A 22,548-nucleotide genomic window follows, 5' to 3' on the forward strand; every position below is an offset into this window, starting at 1 on the left:
CCCCCCATACCCTTGCCCAAGACTTGAGGCCACTTTAATTTGCAAAGATTGAAAGGGCCTGACGGCGTCCCTGGGCTTATCTGCAAGTAAAAGCCTGCTACAATAAGGGCTCACCGCCAGGACAAAGCTCTCTGTATTGCTCCAGTCTGCTATTAACACAGCTGCTCCTGTATGAGATCGCAGGCAGACCATGGGGCTCTTTTTGTACCCACTCTTAGCCTGTATCTCGGGGTCCTGGATTTCTAGTATCTGTGAATGGCATAGGGGGTAGATTATGGTCAGTACATGTCTTAATGACGCAAACGAGTGTGTGCTTGGCTGTGCACAGGCACACACGCACAGATACAGACACACACGGTCTACTTATCCATAGAGACTTACTTCAGAGACACATGTAGGAAGAGGAAGCTAGCTGCACACATAGTAAAGATGTGTAGACATACATAAACTTACACAGAAAGATACCAATAACATAACCATATTAAGGGAAGCGCCACAAATATCTGCAGACATGGACAAACACAGAGACATAGCGGCTGCGTAAAGATGCACGTACATAGAGTGCAGGCATACAGGCAGCACACATAAACATGCAAGCACACATTGCTCTCTCCCTTCACAGGCTGTCCAGTTAGGAATGGTGTGCTAAGAAAAGGGCGACCAGCAGACTGTGTGATCAGCAGCCCGGCTAGCTCAGTCGGTAGAGCATGAGACTCTTAATCTCAGGGTCGTGGGTTCGAGCCCCACGTTGGGCGCGGCATTCTTTTACTGATATTTTTCACATGTTATTTTACACACCTAGGTCACCTGCAAAATAAACTCAAGTTACGTCCTCTCGCAGATCTCTCTCCTACAGTACTCTATGGCCCAATGAATACATCTCAGCTCCAGTCCTTCACGCGCAACTAGTGGGATTTACCACCAATCAGTGGCCAGGGCTCAGCCCGCCTCCTGTGACGTGTTTCCTGAAGACAACAGCCCAGCTCTCCCCACCCTCCGTGCGCACCCCTACAAGTTAGAGCGATCTGTCAGGATTGGCAAGTTTAAGGACCGTCTATATACCGTGGCGCGAATCACCCCGATCCGAAAGCGGCTGCAAAAAAAAAAAAAAAAGGTTGTGTCAGAAGTGGGATTTGAACCCACGCCTCCAATTGGAGACCAGAACACCCAGCTGGGAAAGAGAATCAGCTCTTGAGTCTGGCGCCTTAGACCGCTCGGCCATCCTGACAACTGGAAGGTGCAGCAGGGTAAAGAGTACAGGCTCTGGAGATTCAGGAGAAACAACGGCGTATCAGCGTGTAACGGGAACCTGAGAAGCAGCATTCAGCTTTAATCATCTGCAATGGAATATCACACACTATGCAACATCACTCTCGTGTTCTGCATTGCAGATAAGCAAGGGCATGTTCCACAACAGGCATCAGGTACGGACTACATCAGAACACGCTTAACATGGATTCCAGAACAGACACCAGCAGTGGCATACATTGGGACAAACACCAGCTGGGGAACATTCAGTCTCGGACATCAAGGATGGAATTTTGCAAAACAGCCACCAACTCGCCATCTTTCATCACCTACTGAATATTCAAGGGCAGCCATCAATACATTAATATTCTGGGGCACACATCAACAGTTGGGGTTCCTAGAACAGCTCTTGGCAAAGCAGCATTTTAGAACAAATATCAGCAATGCCCCCTTCTAGATCGCTCGTTAGTAGTGGGGTAGTCCAGAGCAGACACTTTTCTGGAATATTTTAGGACGGACACCCACAGAGGGCGCTACGAAAGCATTCAGCAGTAATTAAACACTAAACAAATGTTATCAGCACCCAGTTATTACAGGCAGGTATGGCCAATGAGAGAAACCTCAATGGCTATTAGGAACAGAATATTCTAGAACAGGTATTGTGAATCGCATACCGTGATCTTGAAGGGGTAAAAACAGACTACCCTTTAGACAGCAGTTTTGTTGTTGACAAAACAGAAGGCATACTGTGGATAGGCAGGGTGACAGGGGAAGACAAGTTAAAAGGTTAAATACAGTATATAGAGGGGGACATTAATAAAAGGGTTGATTTAAATTTGGAAAGGTAAAGGGAATGGCAGAGTATGGGGAGTGGATAAGGGGAGGGGGACCCCACATTTGCACAAAAAAGTTGTCATCAAATGGGCCAATTTTCTCATTTTAGGGAGTTGGAGAAGACCTAAAAACCACCAAAGTCTTAAGCAAGGCTGTGGACAGCCATCATATCTGGGTGATGTCACAACGGCCATTCGAGTTAGACGATTGTAGTTAAGACTTTAGCATAGGAACTTTTTAGAACAAAGATCAGCACTAGATATTCGCCAGTGACATCAGCAATAAAAACGTTTACAACTTTGGTAGATCTGAACTTCGGTGATATACTGCGGTGGACTGTAAAGGACCTGCAAAAGATGGTTAAACTAGAGGACTGTCGCAGAGGTGGGGTCTGAGAGCCCTAATGCAGCCCAGCCCAGTGCCATGCACTAGAGTGCGGATGCCTTTGGGCAAGAAGAGATAGGGTGCATGTAGTCTCTGCAGCTATTCCAAGGCTAAGCAGGGTCCTGTCCGTGGACTGTGGAAAGGTGCAAAACGCAGAGTCGTGCTCCTGAAGAATCTCAAGGCTATGACGTGGCTGTCAGTATGGACCAATCTGCCATTAACAGCATGCTCAATCCGGATCACAGATGGGAAAGCGCCCTCTCTACTGGACCAATCTGCCATTAACTGCCTCTTCCTGTAGGAGTTCGCAGGCATGCCATGGCTCCCAGTGTCAGGCAAATCTGCCGTTAACTGCCTGCCTTGTATTATCTCAAAGCCGAGCCAGAGCTCTCTGTACTGGGTCTGTCTGCCCACAACAGCCTGGTCTGTATTATCTGAGAGCCAGGCTAAAGCTCTCTGTATTGGGCCGAGCTGCCAATAACAGCCTGCTCCTGTAAGAGTGCCCAGCCAGGCCGTGTCTCAGAATCTATGGGGTTACTTTTGGTGACTATACAAGCCTCTCCCTCCGACTCCTCACCTGGTGTTTATGAGGAGTCGTCAGAGGACGCAATCTACTTCTGTCCCCTCTGAGGTGCTGTCTTCTTCTTTCCCTTCTTTTGGAAGAGGTAAGGGCGGGCTCCCCCAGCGGCCACTTTGACTAATATGCAAAAAGCCTGGCAGTGGGGTCTCCGGGGAGCCAACCCCACTCCAGGGAAAAGCCGACAGGCAGAAATACCCAGGTATCCTTAGCTAGTGCAGGTAGGTTTGGTTTGGTAACAGGATGGCCGCTAAAGCAGTTGTTCCAACGGTCGGGTGATGGATGAGTAGAGTATTCGAGCAGATAGACCACCGGAGAAAGACTTCAACCTGAATGGCCAGTCACAGGTAAGAGGAATGGACTATAGGGTCCAGAATGCACAGCAAGGATGCTTACTGAAGAGCGGGGTAACGTCCTAGGAAAGGAATGAAAACGGACTGGAACCTCGATGTTATTACAAGGTAAGCAGGAAATGGAAGAGTCCCCAGAGACTGGGTGAACAACAGGAGACTGCCACAGACAAGAGAGCATGCAGTGGCCGAGCGGCCGGGCAAAGGGAAGGTAGACAGGAGAAGAGCGCGGAGCGCGCAGCACAAAGGTGGAAAGAAAGAGCAAGAGGGAGCCGTTAGAGCAACGGAACCCAGAGCGGCCAGAAAGCCGAATGAAAGCGGGAAACTAGCGTCTCACCTTACAGTTGAGCAGGGTTGCAACGCACTGATGCAATCCCCTGACTTCGGGATATACATGGCGGTGGCCCTGTTGGTGAGCTACTAGACCGCTAAGACATGTTCCAACAGTTACGTGCCAGGACCGTTTTAGCGTCCTACAGCGATCCCAGACCTTCCAGGACCGATTCAAGACACTGTGGCTATCGGCGTTAACTCAGTCTTCCGTTAACTGCCTGCCTTGTATTAGCTCACAGCCGAGCCAGAGCTCTCTATACTGGGCCTGTTTGCCACCAAGAGCCTGATCTGTGTTATCTCACAGCCAGGCTATAGTTCTGTATATTGCACCAACCTGGCATTAGCAGCTTGCTGCTGTAAGAGCTCACTGACAGGACATAGTTCCCTGTGTTGGCCTACCCAGGCCCTGCTGAAGATGTTTGGTTGCCCATTTCAACATGATGGTTGGTGGCCCCCTGCTGAGAGCGAAAACAGTCTGGGGCACTCCTGGGGTGCATACATTACAATGGTGAAAAGGGAAGGTTACTAGCCGCTGATTATCAGGAGACGGCCATCCAGCAGGGATACTAAACATGAATTGCCCACTGAAGAGCAATAAACCCTTCTTTGTCAGCAAGAGGCTGATGTGGAGGAACAAGTGTTTGGAGGCAATGAGGTGATAACACGTCTGTAAATCCTGCAAACATGGGGGAAGTCGCTGCCCCCCATACCCTTGCCCAAGACTTGAGGCCACTTTAATTTGCAAAGATTGAAAGGGCCTGACGGCGTCCCTGGGCTTATCTGCAAGTAAAAGCCTGCTACAATAAGGGCTCACCGCCAGGACAAAGCTCTCTGTATTGCTCCAGTCTGCTATTAACACAGCTGCTCCTGTATGAGATCGCAGGCAGACCATGGGGCTCTTTTTGTACCCACTCTTAGCCTGTATCTCGGGGTCCTGGATTTCTAGTATCTGTGAATGGCATAGGGGGTAGATTATGGTCAGTACATGTCTTAATGACGCAAACGAGTGTGTGCTTGGCTGTGCACAGGCACACACGCACAGATACAGACACACACGGTCTACTTATCCATAGAGACTTACTTCAGAGACACATGTAGGAAGAGGAAGCTAGCTGCACACATAGTAAAGATGTGTAGACATACATAAACTTACACAGAAAGATACCAATAACATAACCATATTAAGGGAAGCGCCACAAATATCTGCAGACATGGACAAACACAGAGACATAGCGGCTGCGTAAAGATGCACGTACATAGAGTGCAGGCATACAGGCAGCACACATAAACATGCAAGCACACATTGCTCTCTCCCTTCACAGGCTGTCCAGTTAGGAATGGTGTGCTAAGAAAAGGGCGACCAGCAGACTGTGTGATCAGCAGCCCGGCTAGCTCAGTCGGTAGAGCATGAGACTCTTAATCTCAGGGTCGTGGGTTCGAGCCCCACGTTGGGCGCGGCATTCTTTTACTGATATTTTTCACATGTTATTTTACACACCTAGGTCACCTGCAAAATAAACTCAAGTTACGTCCTCTCGCAGATCTCTCTCCTACAGTACTCTATGGCCCAATGAATACATCTCAGCTCCAGTCCTTCACGCGCAACTAGTGGGATTTACCACCAATCAGTGGCCAGGGCTCAGCCCGCCTCCTGTGACGTGTTTCCTGAAGACAACAGCCCAGCTCTCCCCACCCTCCGTGCGCACCCCTACAAGTTAGAGCGATCTGTCAGGATTGGCAAGTTTAAGGACCGTCTATATACCGTGGCGCGAATCACCCCGATCCGAAAGCGGCTGCAAAAAAAAAAAAAAAAGGTTGTGTCAGAAGTGGGATTTGAACCCACGCCTCCAATTGGAGACCAGAACACCCAGCTGGGAAAGAGAATCAGCTCTTGAGTCTGGCGCCTTAGACCGCTCGGCCATCCTGACAACTGGAAGGTGCAGCAGGGTAAAGAGTACAGGCTCTGGAGATGCAGGAGAAACAACGGCGTATCAGCGTGTAACGGGAACCTGAGAAGCAGCATTCAGCTTTAATCATCTGCAATGGAATATCACACACTATGCAACATCACTCTCGTGTTCTGCATTGCAGATAAGCAAGGGCATGTTCCACAACAGGCATCAGGTACGGACTACATCAGAACACGCTTAACATGGATTCCAGAACAGACACCAGCAGTGGCATACATTGGGACAAACACCAGCTGGGGAACATTCAGTCTCGGACATCAAGGATGGAATTTTGCAAAACAGCCACCAACTCGCCATCTTTCATCACCTACTGAATATTCAAGGGCAGCCATCAATACATTAATATTCTGGGGCACACATCAACAGTTGGGGTTCCTAGAACAGCTCTTGGCAAAGCAGCATTTTAGAACAAATATCAGCAATGCCCCCTTCTAGATCGCTCGTTAGTAGTGGGGTAGTCCAGAGCAGACACTTTTCTGGAATATTTTAGGACGGACACCCACAGAGGGCGCTACGAAAGCATTCAGCAGTAATTAAACACTAAACAAATGTTATCAGCACCCAGTTATTACAGGCAGGTATGGCCAATGAGAGAAACCTCAATGGCTATTAGGAACAGAATATTCTAGAACAGGTATTGTGAATCGCATACCGTGATCTTGAAGGGGTAAAAACAGACTACCCTTTAGACAGCAGTTTTGTTGTTGACAAAACAGAAGGCATACTGTGGATAGGCAGGGTGACAGGGGAAGACAAGTTAAAAGGTTAAATACAGTATATAGAGGGGGACATTAATAAAAGGGTTGATTTAAATTTGGAAAGGTAAAGGGAATGGCAGAGTATGGGGAGTGGATAAGGGGAGGGGGACCCCACATTTGCACAAAAAAGTTGTCATCAAATGGGCCAATTTTCTCATTTTAGGGAGTTGGAGAAGACCTAAAAACCACCAAAGTCTTAAGCAAGGCTGTGGACAGCCATCATATCTGGGTGATGTCACAACGGCCATTCGAGTTAGACGATTGTAGTTAAGACTTTAGCATAGGAACTTTTTAGAACAAAGATCAGCACTAGATATTCGCCAGTGACATCAGCAATAAAAACGTTTACAACTTTGGTAGATCTGAACTTCGGTGATATACTGCGGTGGACTGTAAAGGACCTGCAAAAGATGGTTAAACTAGAGGACTGTCGCAGAGGTGGGGTCTGAGAGCCCTAATGCAGCCCAGCCCAGTGCCATGCACTAGAGTGCGGATGCCTTTGGGCAAGAAGAGATAGGGTGCATGTAGTCTCTGCAGCTATTCCAAGGCTAAGCAGGGTCCTGTCCGTGGACTGTGGAAAGGTGCAAAACGCAGAGTCGTGCTCCTGAAGAATCTCAAGGCTATGACGTGGCTGTCAGTATGGACCAATCTGCCATTAACAGCATGCTCAATCCGGATCACAGATGGGAAAGCGCCCTCTCTACTGGACCAATCTGCCATTAACTGCCTCTTCCTGTAGGAGTTCGCAGGCATGCCATGGCTCCCAGTGTCAGGCAAATCTGCCGTTAACTGCCTGCCTTGTATTATCTCAAAGCCGAGCCAGAGCTCTCTGTACTGGGTCTGTCTGCCCACAACAGCCTGGTCTGTATTATCTGAGAGCCAGGCTAAAGCTCTCTGTATTGGGCCGAGCTGCCAATAACAGCCTGCTCCTGTAAGAGTGCCCAGCCAGGCCGTGTCTCAGAATCTATGGGGTTACTTTTGGTGACTATACAAGCCTCTCCCTCCGACTCCTCACCTGGTGTTTATGAGGAGTCGTCAGAGGACGCAATCTACTTCTGTCCCCTCTGAGGTGCTGTCTTCTTCTTTCCCTTCTTTTGGAAGAGGTAAGGGCGGGCTCCCCCAGCGGCCACTTTGACTAATATGCAAAAAGCCTGGCAGTGGGGTCTCCGGGGAGCCAACCCCACTCCAGGGAAAAGCCGACAGGCAGAAATACCCAGGTATCCTTAGCTAGTGCAGGTAGGTTTGGTTTGGTAACAGGATGGCCGCTAAAGCAGTTGTTCCAACGGTCGGGTGATGGATGAGTAGAGTATTCGAGCAGATAGACCACCGGAGAAAGACTTCAACCTGAATGGCCAGTCACAGGTAAGAGGAATGGACTATAGGGTCCAGAATGCACAGCAAGGATGCTTACTGAAGAGCGGGGTAACGTCCTAGGAAAGGAATGAAAACGGACTGGAACCTCGATGTTATTACAAGGTAAGCAGGAAATGGAAGAGTCCCCAGAGACTGGGTGAACAACAGGAGACTGCCACAGACAAGAGAGCATGCAGTGGCCGAGCGGCCGGGCAAAGGGAAGGTAGACAGGAGAAGAGCGCGGAGCGCGCAGCACAAAGGTGGAAAGAAAGAGCAAGAGGGAGCCGTTAGAGCAACGGAACCCAGAGCGGCCAGAAAGCCGAATGAAAGCGGGAAACTAGCGTCTCACCTTACAGTTGAGCAGGGTTGCAACGCATTGATGCAATCCCCTGACTTCGGGATATACATGGCGGTGGCCCTGTTGGTGAGCTACAAGACCGCTAAGACATGTTCCAACAGTTACGTGCCAGGACCGTTTTAGCGTCCTACAGCGATCCCAGACCTTCCAGGACCGATTCAAGACACTGTGGCTATCGGCGTTAACTCAGTCTTCCGTTAACTGCCTGCCTTGTATTAGCTCACAGCCGAGCCAGAGCTCTCTATACTGGGCCTGTTTGCCACCAAGAGCCTGATCTGTGTTATCTCACAGCCAGGCTATAGTTCTGTATATTGCACCAACCTGGCATTAGCAGCTTGCTGCTGTAAGAGCTCACTGACAGGACATAGTTCCCTGTGTTGGCCTACCCAGGCCCTGCTGAAGATGTTTGGTTGCCCATTTCAACATGATGGTTGGTGGCCCCCTGCTGAGAGCGAAAACAGTCTGGGGCACTCCTGGGGTGCATACATTACAATGGTGAAAAGGGAAGGTTACTAGCCGCTGATTATCAGGAGACGGCCATCCAGCAGGGATACTAAACATGAATTGCCCACTGAAGAGCAATAAACCCTTCTTTGTCAGCAAGAGGCTGATGTGGAGGAACAAGTGTTTGGAGGCAATGAGGTGATAACACGTCTGTAAATCCTGCAAACATGGGGGAAGTCGCTGCCCCCCATACCCTTGCCCAAGACTTGAGGCCACTTTAATTTGCAAAGATTGAAAGGGCCTGACGGCGTCCCTGGGCTTATCTGCAAGTAAAAGCCTGCTACAATAAGGGCTCACCGCCAGGACAAAGCTCTCTGTATTGCTCCAGTCTGCTATTAACACAGCTGCTCCTGTATGAGATCGCAGGCAGACCATGGGGCTCTTTTTGTACCCACTCTTAGCCTGTATCTCGGGGTCCTGGATTTCTAGTATCTGTGAATGGCATAGGGGGTAGATTATGGTCAGTACATGTCTTAATGACGCAAACGAGTGTGTGCTTGGCTGTGCACAGGCACACACGCACAGATACAGACACACACGGTCTACTTATCCATAGAGACTTACTTCAGAGACACATGTAGGAAGAGGAAGCTAGCTGCACACATAGTAAAGATGTGTAGACATACATAAACTTACACAGAAAGATACCAATAACATAACCATATTAAGGGAAGCGCCACAAATATCTGCAGACATGGACAAACACAGAGACATAGCGGCTGCGTAAAGATGCACGTACATAGAGTGCAGGCATACAGGCAGCACACATAAACATGCAAGCACACATTGCTCTCTCCCTTCACAGGCTGTCCAGTTAGGAATGGTGTGCTAAGAAAAGGGCGACCAGCAGACTGTGTGACCAGCAGCCCGGCTAGCTCAGTCGGTAGAGCATGAGACTCTTAATCTCAGGGTCGTGGGTTCGAGCCCCACGTTGGGCGCGGCATTCTTTTACTGATATTTTTCACATGTTATTTTACACACCTAGGTCACCTGCAAAATAAACTCAAGTTACGTCCTCTCGCAGATCTCTCTCCTACAGTACTCTATGGCCCAATGAATACATCTCAGCTCCAGTCCTTCACGCGCAACTAGTGGGATTTACCACCAATCAGTGGCCAGGGCTCAGCCCGCCTCCTGTGACGTGTTTCCTGAAGACAACAGCCCAGCTCTCCCCACCCTCCGTGCGCACCCCTACAAGTTAGAGCGAACTGTCAGGATTGGCAAGTTTAAGGACCGTCTATATACCGTGGCGCGAATCACCCCGATCCGAAAGCGGCTGGAAAAAAAAAAAAAAAGGTTGCGTCAGAAGTGGGATTTGAACCCACGCCTCCAATTGGAGACCAGAACACCCAGCTGGGAAAGAGAATCAGCTCTTGAGTCTGGCGTCTTAGACCGCTCGGCCATCCTGACAACTGGAAGGTGCAGCAGGGTAAAGAGTACAGGCTCTGGAGATGCAGGAGAAACAACGACGTATCAGCGTGTAACGGGAACCCGAGAAGCAGCATTCAGCTTTAATCATCTGCAATGGAATATCACACACTATGCAACATCACTCTCGTGTTCTGCATTGCAGATAAGCAAGGGCATGTTCCACAACAGGCATCAGGTACAGACTACATCAGAACACGCTTAACATGGATTCCAGAACAGACACCAGCAGTGGCATACATTGGGACAAACACCAGCCGGGAAACATTCAGTCTCGGACATCAAGGATGGAATTTTGCAAAACAGCCACCAACTCGCCATCTTTCATCACCTACTGAATATTCAAGGGCAGCCATCAATACATTAATATTCTGGGGCACACATCAACAGTTGGGGTTCCTAGAACAGCTCTTGGCAAAGCAGCATTTTAGAACAAATATCAGCAATGCCCCCTTCTAGATCGCTCGTTAGTAGTGGGGTAGTCCAGAGCAGACACTTTTCTGGAATATTTTAGGACGGACACCCACAGAGGGCGCTACGAAAGCATTCAGCAGTAATTAAACACTAAACAAATGTTATCAGCACCCAGTTATTACAGGCAGGTATGGCCAATGAGAGAAACCTCAATGGCCATTAGGAACAGAATATTCTAGAACAGGTATTGTGAATCGCATACCGTGATCTTGAAGGGGTAAAAACAGACTACTCTTTAGACAGCAGTTTTGTTGTTGACAAAACAGAAGGCATACTGTGGATAGGCAGGGTGACAGGGGAAGACAAGTTAAAAGGTTAAATACAGTATATAGAGGGGGACATTAATAAAAGGGTTGATTTAAATTTGGAAAAGTAAAGGGAATGGCAGAGTATGGGGAGTGGATAAGGGGAGGGGGACCCCACATTTGCACAAAAAAGTTGTCAGCAAATGGGCCAATTTTCTCATTTTAGGGAGTTGGAGAAGACCTAAAAACCACCAAAGTCTTAAGCAAGTCTGTGGACAGCCATCATATCTGGGTGATGTCACAACAGCCATTCGAGTTAGACGATTGTAGTTCAGACTTTAGCATAGAAACTTTTTACAACAAAGATCAGCACTAGATATTCGCCAGTGACATCAGCAATAAAAACGTTTACAACTTTGGTAGATCTGAACTTCGGTGACATACTGCGGTGGACTGTAAAGGACCTGCAAAAGATGGTTAAACTAGAGGACTGTCGCAGAGGTGGGGTCTGAGAGCCCTAATGCAGCCCAGCCCAGTGCCATGCACTAGAGTGCGGATGCCTTTGGGAAGGAAGAGATAGGGTGCATGTAGTCTCTGCAGGTATTCCAAGGCTAAGCAGGGTCCTGTCCGTGGACTGTGGAAAGGTGCAAAACGCAGAGTCGTGCTCCCGAAGAATCTCAAGGCTATGACGTGGCTGTCAGTAAGGACCAATCTGCCATTAACACCATGCTCAGTCCGGATCACAGATGGGAAAGCGCCCTCTCTACTGGACCAATCTGCCATTAACTGCCTCTTCCTGTAGGAGTTCGCAGGCATGCCATGGCTCCCAGTGTCAGGCAAATCTGCCGTTAACTGCCTGCCTTGTATTATCTCAAAGCCGAGCCAGAGCTCTCTGTACTGGGTCTGTCTGCCCACAACAGCCTGGTCTGTATTATCTGAGAGCCAGGCTAAAGCTCTCTGTATTGGGCCGAGCTGCCAATAACAGCCTGCTCCTGTAAGAGTGCCCAGCCAGGCCGTGTCTCAGAATCTATGGGGTTACTTTTGGTGACTATACAAGCCTCTCCCTCCGACTCCTCACCTGGTGTTTATGAGGAGTCGTCAGAGGACGCAATCTACTTCTGTCCCCTCTGAGGTGCTGTCTTCTTCTTTCCCTTCTTTTGGAAGAGGTAAGGGCGGGCTCCCCCAGCGGCCACTTTGACTAATATGCAAAAAGCCTGGCAGTGGGGTCTCCGGGGAGCCAACCCCACTCCAGGGAAAAGCCGACAGGCAGAAATACCCTGGTATCCTTAGCTAGTGCAGGTAGGTTTGGTTTGGTAACAGGATGGCCGCTAAAGCAGTTGTTCCACCTGTCGGGTGATGGATGAGTAGAGTATTCGAGCAGATAGACCACCGGAGAAAGACTTCAACCTGAATGGCCAGTCACAGGTAAGAGGAATGGACTATAGGGTCCAGAATGCACAGCAAGGATGCTTACTGAAGAGCGGGGTAACGTCCTAGGAAAGGAATGAAAACGGACTGGAACCTCGATGTTATTACAAGGTAAGCGGGAAATGGAAGAGTCCCCAGAGACTGGGTGAACAACAGGAGACTGCCACAGACAAGAGAGCATGCAGTGGCCGAGCGGCCGGGCAAAGGGAAGGTAGACAGGAGATGAGCGCGGAGCGCGCAGCACAAAGGTGGAAAGAAAGAGCAAGAGGGAGCCGTTAGAGCAACAGAACCCAGAGCGGCCTGAAAGCCGAATGAAAGCGGGAAACTAGCGTCTCACCTTACAGTTGAGCAGCGTTGCAACGCACTGATGCAATCCCCTGACTTCGGGATATACATGGCGGTGGCCCTGTTGGTGAGCTACTAGACCGCTAAGACATGTTCCAACAGTTACGTGCCAGGACCGTTTTAGCGTCCTACAGCGATCCCAGACCTTCCAGGACCGATTCAAGACACTGTGGCTATCGGCGTTAACTCAGTCTTCCGTTAACTGCCTGCCTTGTATTAGCTCACAGCCGAGCCAGAGCTCTCTATACTGGGCCTGTTTGCCACCAAGAGCCTGATCTGTGTTATCTCACAGCCAGGCTATAGTTCTGTATATTGCACCAACCTGGCATTAGCAGCTTGCTGCTGTAAGAGCTCACTGACAGGACATAGTTCCCTGTGTTGGCCTACCCAGGCCCTGCTGAAGATGTTTGGTTGGCCATTTCAACATGATGGTTGGTGGCCCCCTGCTGAGAGCGAAAACAGTCTGGGGCACTCCTGGGGTGCATACATTACAATGGTGAAAAGGGAAGGTTACTAGCCGCTGATTATCAGGAGACGGCCATCCAGCAGGGATACTAAACATGAATTGCCCACTGAAGAGCAATAAACCCTTCTTTGTCAGCAAGAGGCTGATGTGGAGGAACAAGTGTTTGGAGGCAATGAGGTGATAACACGTCTGTAAATCCTGCAAACATGGGGGAAGTCGCTGCCCCCCATACCCTTGCCCAAGACTTGAGGCCACTTTAATTTGCAAAGATTGAAAGAGCCTGACGGCGTCCCTGGGCTTATCTGCAAGTAAAAGCCTGCTACAATAAGGGCTCACCGCCAGGACAAAGCTCTCTGTATTGCTCCAGTCTGCTATTAACACAGCTGCTCCTGTATGAGATCGAAGGCAGACCATGGGGCTCTTTTTGTACCCACTCTTAGCCTGTATCTCGGGGTCCTGGATTTCTAGTATCTGTGAATGGCATAGGGGGTAGATTATGGTCAGTACATGTCTTAATGACGCAAACGAGTGTGTGCTTGGCTGTGCACAGGCAAACACGCACAGATACAGACACACACGGTCTACTTATCCATAGAGACTTACTTCAGAGACACATGTAGGAAGAGGAAGCTAGCTGCACACATAGTAAAGATGTGTAGACATACATAAACTTACACAGAAAGATACCAATAACATAACCATATTAAGGGAAGCGCCACAAATATCTGCAGACATGGACAAACACAGAGACATAGCGGCTGCGTAAAGATGCACGTACATAGAGTGCAGGCATACAGGCAGCACACATAAACATGCAAGCACACATTGCTCTCTCCCTTCACAGGCTGTCCAGTTAGGAATGGTGTGCTAATAAAAGGGCGACCAGCAGACTGTGTGACCAGCAGCCCGGCTAGCTCAGTCGGTAGAGCATGAGACTCTTAATCTCAGGGTCGTGGGTTCGAGCCCCACGTTGGGCGCGGCATTCTTTTACTGATATTTTTCACATTTTATTTTACACACCTAGGTCACCTGCAAAATAAACTCAAGTTACGTCCTCTCGCAGATCTCTCTCCTACAGTACTCTATGGCCCAATGAATACATCTCAGCTCCAGTCCTTCACGCGCAACTAGTGGGATTTACCACCAATCAGTGGCCAGGGCTCAGCCCGCCTCCTGTGACGTGTTTCCTGAAGACAACAGCCCAGCTCTCCCCACCCTCCGTGCGCACCCCTACAAGTTAGAGCGAACTGTCAGGATTGGCAAGTTTAAGGACCGTCTATATACCGTGGCGCGAATCACCCCGATCCGAAAGCGGCTGGAAAAAAAAAAAAAAAGGTTGCGTCAGAAGTGGGATTTGAACCCACGCCTCCAATTGGAGACCAGAACACCCAGCTGGGAAAGAGAATCAGCTCTTGAGTCTGGCGTCTTAGACCGCTCGGCCATCCTGACAACTGGAAGGTGCAGCAGGGTAAAGAGTACAGGCTCTGGAGATGCAGGAGAAACAACGACGTATCAGCGTGTAACGGGAACCCGAGAAGCAGCATTCAGCTTTAATCATCTGCAATGGAATATCACACACTATGCAACATCACTCTCGTGTTCTGCATTGCAGATAAGCAAGGGCATGTTCCACAACAGGCATCAGGTACAGACTACATCAGAACACGCTTAACATGGATTCCAGAACAGACACCAGCAGTGGCATACATTGGGACAAACACCAGCCGGGAAACATTCAGTCTCGGACATCAAGGATGGAATTTTGCAAAACAGCCACCAACTCGCCATCTTTCATCACCTACTGAATATTCAAGGGCAGCCATCAATACATTAATATTCTGGGGCACACATCAACAGTTGGGGTTCCTAGAACAGCTCTTGGCAAAGCAGCATTTTAGAACAAATATCAGCAATGCCCCCTTCTAGATCGCTCGTTAGTAGTGGGGTAGTCCAGAGCAGACACTTTTCTGGAATATTTTAGGACGGACACCCACAGAGGGCGCTACGAAAGCATTCAGCAGTAATTAAACACTAAACAAATGTTATCAGCACCCAGTTATTACAGGCAGGTATGGCCAATGAGAGAAACCTCAATGGCCATTAGGAACAGAATATTCTAGAACAGGTATTGTGAATCGCATACCGTGATCTTGAAGGGGTAAAAACAGACTACTCTTTAGACAGCAGTTTTGTTGTTGACAAAACAGAAGGCATACTGTGGATAGGCAGGGTGACAGGGGAAGACAAGTTAAAAGGTTAAATACAGTATATAGAGGGGGACATTAATAAAAGGGTTGATTTAAATTTGGAAAAGTAAAGGGAATGGCAGAGTATGGGGAGTGGATAAGGGGAGGGGGACCCCACATTTGCACAAAAAAGTTGTCAGCAAATGGGCCAATTTTCTCATTTTAGGGAGTTGGAGAAGACCTAAAAACCACCAAAGTCTTAAGCAAGTCTGTGGACAGCCATCATATCTGGGTGATGTCACAACAGCCATTCGAGTTAGACGATTGTAGTTCAGACTTTAGCATAGAAACTTTTTACAACAAAGATCAGCACTAGATATTCGCCAGTGACATCAGCAATAAAAACGTTTACAACTTTGGTAGATCTGAACTTCGGTGACATACTGCGGTGGACTGTAAAGGACCTGCAAAAGATGGTTAAACTAGAGGACTGTCGCAGAGGTGGGGTCTGAGAGCCCTAATGCAGCCCAGCCCAGTGCCATGCACTAGAGTGCGGATGCCTTTGGGAAGGAAGAGATAGGGTGCATGTAGTCTCTGCAGGTATTCCAAGGCTAAGCAGGGTCCTGTCCGTGGACTGTGGAAAGGTGCAAAACGCAGAGTCGTGCTCCCGAAGAATCTCAAGGCTATGACGTGGCTGTCAGTAAGGACCAATCTGCCATTAACACCATGCTCAGTCCGGATCACAGATGGGAAAGCGCCCTCTCTACTGGACCAATCTGCCATTAACTGCCTCTTCCTGTAGGAGTTCGCAGGCATGCCATGGCTCCCAGTGTCAGGCAAATCTGCCGTTAACTGCCTGCCTTGTATTATCTCAAAGCCGAGCCAGAGCTCTCTGTACTGGGTCTGTCTGCCCACAACAGCCTGGTCTGTATTATCTGAGAGCCAGGCTAAAGCTCTCTGTATTGGGCCGAGCTGCCAATAACAGCCTGCTCCTGTAAGAGTGCCCAGCCAGGCCGTGTCTCAGAATCTATGGGGTTACTTTTGGTGACTATACAAGCCTCTCCCTCCGACTCCTCACCTGGTGTTTATGAGGAGTCGTCAGAGGACGCAATCTACTTCTGTCCCCTCTGAGGTGCTGTCTTCTTCTTTCCCTTCTTTTGGAAGAGGTAAGGGCGGGCTCCCCCAGCGGCCACTTTGACTAATATGCAAAAAGCCTGGCAGTGGGGTCTCCGGGGAGCCAACCCCACTCCAGGGAAAAGCCGACAGGCAGAAATACCCTGGTATCCTTAGCTAGTGCAGGTAGGTTTGGTTTGGTAACAGGATGGCCGCTAAAGCAGTTGTTCCACCTGTCGGGTGATGGATGAGTAGAGTATTCGAGCAGATAGACCACCGGAGAAAGACTTCAACCTGAATGGCCAGTCACAGGTAAGAGGAATGGACTATAGGGTCCAGAATGCACAGCAAGGATGCTTACTGAAGAGCGGGGTAACGTCCTAGGAAAGGAATGAAAACGGACTGGAACCTCGATGTTATTACAAGGTAAGCGGGAAATGGAAGAGTCCCCAGAGACTGGGTGAACAACAGGAGACTGCCACAGACAAGAGAGCATGCAGTGGCCGAGCGGCCGGGCAAAGGGAAGGTAGACAGGAGATGAGCGCGGAGCGCGCAGCACAAAGGTGGAAAGAAAGAGCAAGAGGGAGCCGTTAGAGCAACAGAACCCAGAGCGGCCTGAAAGCCGAATGAAAGCGGGAAACTAGCGTCTCACCTTACAGTTGAGCAGCGTTGCAACGCACTGATGCAATCCCCTGACTTCGGGATATACATGGCGGTGGCCCTGTTGGTGAGCTACTAGACCGCTAAGACATGTTCCAACAGTTACGTGCCAGGACCGTTTTAGCGTCCTACAGCGATCCCAGACCTTCCAGGACCGATTCAAGACACTGTGGCTATCGGCGTTAACTCAGTCTTCCGTTAACTGCCTGCCTTGTATTAGCTCACAGCCGAGCCAGAGCTCTCTATACTGGGCCTGTTTGCCACCAAGAGCCTGATCTGTGTTATCTCACAGCCAGGCTATAGTTCTGTATATTGCACCAACCTGGCATTAGCAGCTTGCTGCTGTAAGAGCTCACTGACAGGACATAGTTCCCTGTGTTGGCCTACCCAGGCCCTGCTGAAGATGTTTGGTTGGCCATTTCAACATGATGGTTGGTGGCCCCCTGCTGAGAGCGAAAACAGTCTGGGGCACTCCTGGGGTGCATACATTACAATGGTGAAAAGGGAAGGTTACTAGCCGCTGATTATCAGGAGACGGCCATCCAGCAGGGATACTAAACATGAATTGCCCACTGAAGAGCAATAAACCCTTCTTTGTCAGCAAGAGGCTGATGTGGAGGAACAAGTGTTTGGAGGCAATGAGGTGATAACACGTCTGTAAATCCTGCAAACATGGGGGAAGTCGCTGCCCCCCATACCCTTGCCCAAGACTTGAGGCCACTTTAATTTGCAAAGATTGAAAGAGCCTGACGGCGTCCCTGGGCTTATCTGCAAGTAAAAGCCTGCTACAATAAGGGCTCACCGCCAGGACAAAGCTCTCTGTATTGCTCCAGTCTGCTATTAACACAGCTGCTCCTGTATGAGATCGCAGGCAGACCATGGGGCTCTTTTTGTACCCACTCTTAGCCTGTATCTCGGGGTCCTGGATTTCTAGTATCTGTGAATGGCATAGGGGGTAGATTATGGTCAGTACATGTCTTAATGACGCAAACGAGTGTGTGCTTGGCTGTGCACAGGCAAACACGCACAGATACAGACACACACGGTCTACTTATCCATAGAGACTTACTTCAGAGACACATGTAGGAAGAGGAAGCTAGCTGCACACATAGTAAAGATGTGTAGACATACATAAACTTACACAGAAAGATACCAATAACATAACCATATTAAGGGAAGCGCCACAAATATCTGCAGACATGGACAAACACAGAGACATAGCGGCTGCGTAAAGATGCACGTACATAGAGTGCAGGCATACAGGCAGCACACATAAACATGCAAGCACACATTGCTCTCTCCCTTCACAGGCTGTCCAGTTAGGAATGGTGTGCTAATAAAAGGGCGACCAGCAGACTGTGTGACCAGCAGCCCGGCTAGCTCAGTCGGTAGAGCATGAGACACTTAATCTCAGGGTCGTGGGTTCGAGCCCCACGTTGGGCGCGGCATTCTTTTACTGATATTTTTCACATTTTATTTTACACACCTAGGTCACCTGCAAAATAAACTCAAGTTACGTCCTCTCGCAGATCTCTCTCCTACAGTACTCTATGGCCCAATGAATACATCTCAGCTCCAGTCCTTCACGCGCAACTAGTGGGATTTACCACCAATCAGTGGCCAGGGCTCAGCCCGCCTCCTGTGACGTGTTTCCTGAAGACAACAGCCCAGCTCTCCCCACCCTCCGTGCGCACCCCTACAAGTTAGAGCGATCTGTCAGGATTGGCAAGTTTAAGGACCGTCTATATACCGTGGCGCGAATCACCCCGATCCGAAAGCGGCTGCAAAAAAAAAAAAAAAAAAGGTTGTGTCAGAAGTGGGATTTGAACCCACGCCTCCAATTGGAGACCAGAACACCCAGCTGGGAAAGAGAATCAGCTCTTGAGTCTGGCGCCTTAGACCGCTCGGCCATCCTGACAACTGGAAGGTGCAGCAGGGTAAAGAGTACAGGCTCTGGAGATGCAGGAGAAACAACGGCGTATCAGCGTGTAACGGGAACCTGAGAAGCAGCATTCAGCTTTAATCATCTGCAATGGAATATCACACACTATGCAACATCACTCTCGTGTTCTGCATTGCAGATAAGCAAGGGCATGTTCCACAACAGGCATCAGGTACGGACTACATCAGAACACGCTTAACATGGATTCCAGAACAGACACCAGCAGTGGCATACATTGGGACAAACACCAGCTGGGGAACATTCAGTCTCGGACATCAAGGATGGAATTTTGCAAAACAGCCACCAACTCGCCATCTTTCATCACCTACTGAATATTCAAGGGCAGCCATCAATACATTAATATTCTGGGGCACACATCAACAGTTGGGGTTCCTAGAACAGCTCTTGGCAAAGCAGCATTTTAGAACAAATATCAGCAATGCCCCCTTCTAGATCGCTCGTTAGTAGTGGGGTAGTCCAGAGCAGACACTTTTCTGGAATATTTTAGGACGGACACCCACAGAGGGCGCTACGAAAGCATTCAGCAGTAATAAAACACTAAACAAATGTTATCAGCACCCAGTTATTACAGGCAGGTATGGCCAATGAGAGAAACCTCAATGGCCATTAGGAACAGAATATTCTAGAACAGGTATTGTGAATCGCATACCGTGATCTTGAAGGGGTAAAAACAGACTACCCTTTAGACAGCAGTTTTGTTGTTGACAAAACAGAAGGCATACTGTGGATAGGCAGGGTGACAGGGGAAGACAAGTTAAAAGGTTAAATACAGTATATAGAGGGGGACATTAATAAAAGGGTTGATTTAAATTTGGAAAAGTAAAGGGAATGGCAGAGTATGGGGAGTGGATAAGGGGAGGGGGACCCCACATTTGCACAAAAAAGTTGTCAGCAAATGGGCCAATTTTCTCATTTTAGGGAGTTGGAGAAGACCTAAAAACCACCAAAGTCTTAAGCAAGGCTGTGGACAGCCATCATATCTGGGTGATGTCACAACAGCCATTCGAGTTAGACGATTGTAGTTCAGACTTTAGCATAGAAACTTTTTACAACAAAGATCAGCACTAGATATTCGCCAGTGACATCAGCAATAAAAACGTTTACAACTTTGGTAGATCTGAACTTCGGTGACATACTGCGGTGGACTGTAAAGGACCTGCAAAAGATGGTTAAACTAGAGGACTGTCGCAGAGGTGGGGTCTGAGATTCTAATGCAGCCCAGCCCAGTGCCATGCACTAGAGTGCGGATGCCTTTGGGAAGGAAGAGATAGGGTGCATGTAGTCTCTGCAGGTATTCCAAGGCTAAGCAGGGTCCTGTCCGTGGACTGTGGAAAGGTGCAAAACGCAGAGTCGTGCTCCCGAAGAATCTCAAGGCTATGACGTGGCTGTCAGTATGGACCAATCTGCCATTAACACCATGCTCAGTCCGGATCACAGATGGGAAAGCGCCCTCTCTACTGGACCAATCTGCCATTAACTGCCTCTTCCTGTAGGAGTTCGCAGGCATGCCATGGCTCCCAGTGTCAGGCAAATCTGCCGTTAACTGCCTGCCTTGTATTATCTCAAAGCCGAGCCAGAGCTCTCTGTACTGGGTCTGTCTGCCCACAACAGCCTGGTCTGTATTATCTGAGAGCCAGGCTAAAGCTCTCTGTATTGGGCCGAGCTGCCAATAACAGCCTGCTCCTGTAAGAGTGCCCAGCCAGGCCGTGTCTCAGAATCTATGGGGTTACTTTTGGTGACTATACAAGCCTCTCCCTCCGACTCCTCACCTGGTGTTTATGAGGAGTCGTCAGAGGACGCAATCTACTTCTGTCCCCTCTGAGGTGCTGTCTTCTTCCTTCCCTTCTTTTGGAAGAGGTAAGGGCGGGCTCCCCCAGCGGCCACTTTGACTAATATGCAAAAAGCCTGGCAGTGGGGTCTCCGGGGAGCCAACCCCACTCCAGGGAAAAGCCGACAGGCAGAAATACCCTGGTATCCTTAGCTAGTGCAGGTAGGTTTGGTTTGGTAACAGGATGGCCGCTAAAGCAGTTGTTCCACCTGTCGGGTGATGGATGAGTAGAGTATTCGAGCAGATAGACCACCGGAGAAAGACTTCAACCTGAATGGCCAGTCACAGGTAAGAGGAATGGACTATAGGGTCCAGAATGCACAGCAAGGATGCTTACTGAAGAGCGGGGTAACGTCCTAGGAAAGGAATGAAAACGGACTGGAACCTCGATGTTATTACAAGGTAAGCGGGAAATGGAAGAGTCCCCAGAGACTGGGTGAACAACAGGAGACTGCCACAGACAAGAGAGCATGCAGTGGCCGAGCGGCCGGGCAAAGGGAAGGTAGACAGGAGATGAGCGCGGAGCGCGCAGCACAAAGGTGGAAAGAAAGAGCAAGAGGGAGCCGTTAGAGCAACGGAACCCAGAGCGGCCAGAAAGCCGAATGAAAGCGGGAAACTAGCGTCTCACCTTACAGTTGAGCAGGGTTGCAACGCACTGATGCAATCCCCTGACTTCGGGATATACATGGCGGTGGCCCTGTTGGTGAGCTACTAGACCGCTAAGACATGTTCCAACAGTTACGTGCCAGGACCGTCTTAGCGTCCTACAGCGATCCCAGACCTTCCAGGACCGGTTCAAGACACTGTGGCTGTCGGCGTTAACTCAGTCTTCCGTTAACTGCCTGCCTTGTATTAGCTCACAGCCGAGCCAGAGCTCTCTATACTGGGCCTGTTTGCCACCAAGAGCCTGATCTGTGTTATCTCACAGCCAGGCTATAGTTCTGTATATTGCACCAACCTGGCATTAGCAGCTTGCTGCTGTAAGAGCTCACTGACAGGACATAGTTCCCTGTGTTGGCCTACCAAGGCCCTGCTGAAGATGTTTGGTTGCCCATTTCAACATGATGGTTGGTGGCCCCCTGCTGAGAGCGAAAACAGTCTGGGGCACTCCTGGGGTGCATACATTACAATGGCGAAAAGGGAAGGTTACTAGCCGCTGATTATCAGGAGACGGCCATCCAGCAGGGATACTAAACATGAATTGCCCACTGAAGAGCAATAAACCCTTCTTTGTCAGCAAGAGGCTGATGTGGAGGAACACGTGTTTGGAGGCAATGAGGTGATAACACGTCTGTAAATCCTGCAAACATGGGGGAAGTTGCTGCCCCCCATACCCTTGCCCAAGACTTGAGGCCACTTTAATTTGCAAAGATTGAAAGGGGCTGACGGCGTCCCTGGGCTTATCTGCAAGTAAAAGCCTGCTACAATAAGGGCTCACCGCCAGGACAAAGCTCTCTGTATTGCTCCAGTCTGCTATTAACACAGCTGCTCCTGTATGAGATCGCAGGCAGACCATGGGGCTCTTTTTGTACCCACTCTTAGCCTGTATCTCGGGGTCCTGGATTTCTAGTATCTGTGAATGGCATAGGGGGTAGATTATGGTCAGTACATGTCTTAATGACGCAAACGAGTGTGTGCTTGGCTGTGCACAGGCACACACGCACAGATACAGACACACACGGTCTACTTATCCATAGAGACTTACTTCAGAGACACATGTAGGAAGAGGAAGCTAGCTGCACA

General features: G+C 49.4%; 3 non-coding genes across 3 annotated transcripts; all 3 read right to left on the bottom strand.

Annotated features, from left to right (window-relative positions):
• Positions 1-1,118: 1,118 nt before the first annotated feature.
• TRNAL-CAA (transfer RNA leucine (anticodon CAA)) lies at positions 1,119-1,228 on the bottom strand. The gene is made up of 2 exons: positions 1,191-1,228; positions 1,119-1,164 (listed from the first exon to the last, which is right to left on the bottom strand). It is a non-coding gene; the product is annotated as a tRNA-Leu (tRNA).
• A 4,316-nt stretch (positions 1,229-5,544) lies between these two features.
• On the bottom strand, positions 5,545-5,654 carry TRNAL-CAA (transfer RNA leucine (anticodon CAA)). The gene is made up of 2 exons: positions 5,617-5,654; positions 5,545-5,590 (listed from the first exon to the last, which is right to left on the bottom strand). It is a non-coding gene; the product is annotated as a tRNA-Leu (tRNA).
• Positions 5,655-18,822: 13,168 nt separating this feature from the next.
• TRNAL-CAA (transfer RNA leucine (anticodon CAA)) lies at positions 18,823-18,932 on the bottom strand. The gene is made up of 2 exons: positions 18,895-18,932; positions 18,823-18,868 (listed from the first exon to the last, which is right to left on the bottom strand). It is a non-coding gene; the product is annotated as a tRNA-Leu (tRNA).
• Positions 18,933-22,548: the final 3,616 nt, after the last annotated feature.

Source organism: Ambystoma mexicanum, chromosome 13, assembly GCF_040938575.1.
Source record: "Ambystoma mexicanum isolate Mex_15411 chromosome 13, UKY_AmexF1_1, whole genome shotgun sequence".
Lineage (NCBI taxonomy): Eukaryota > Metazoa > Chordata > Amphibia > Caudata > Ambystomatidae > Ambystoma > Ambystoma mexicanum.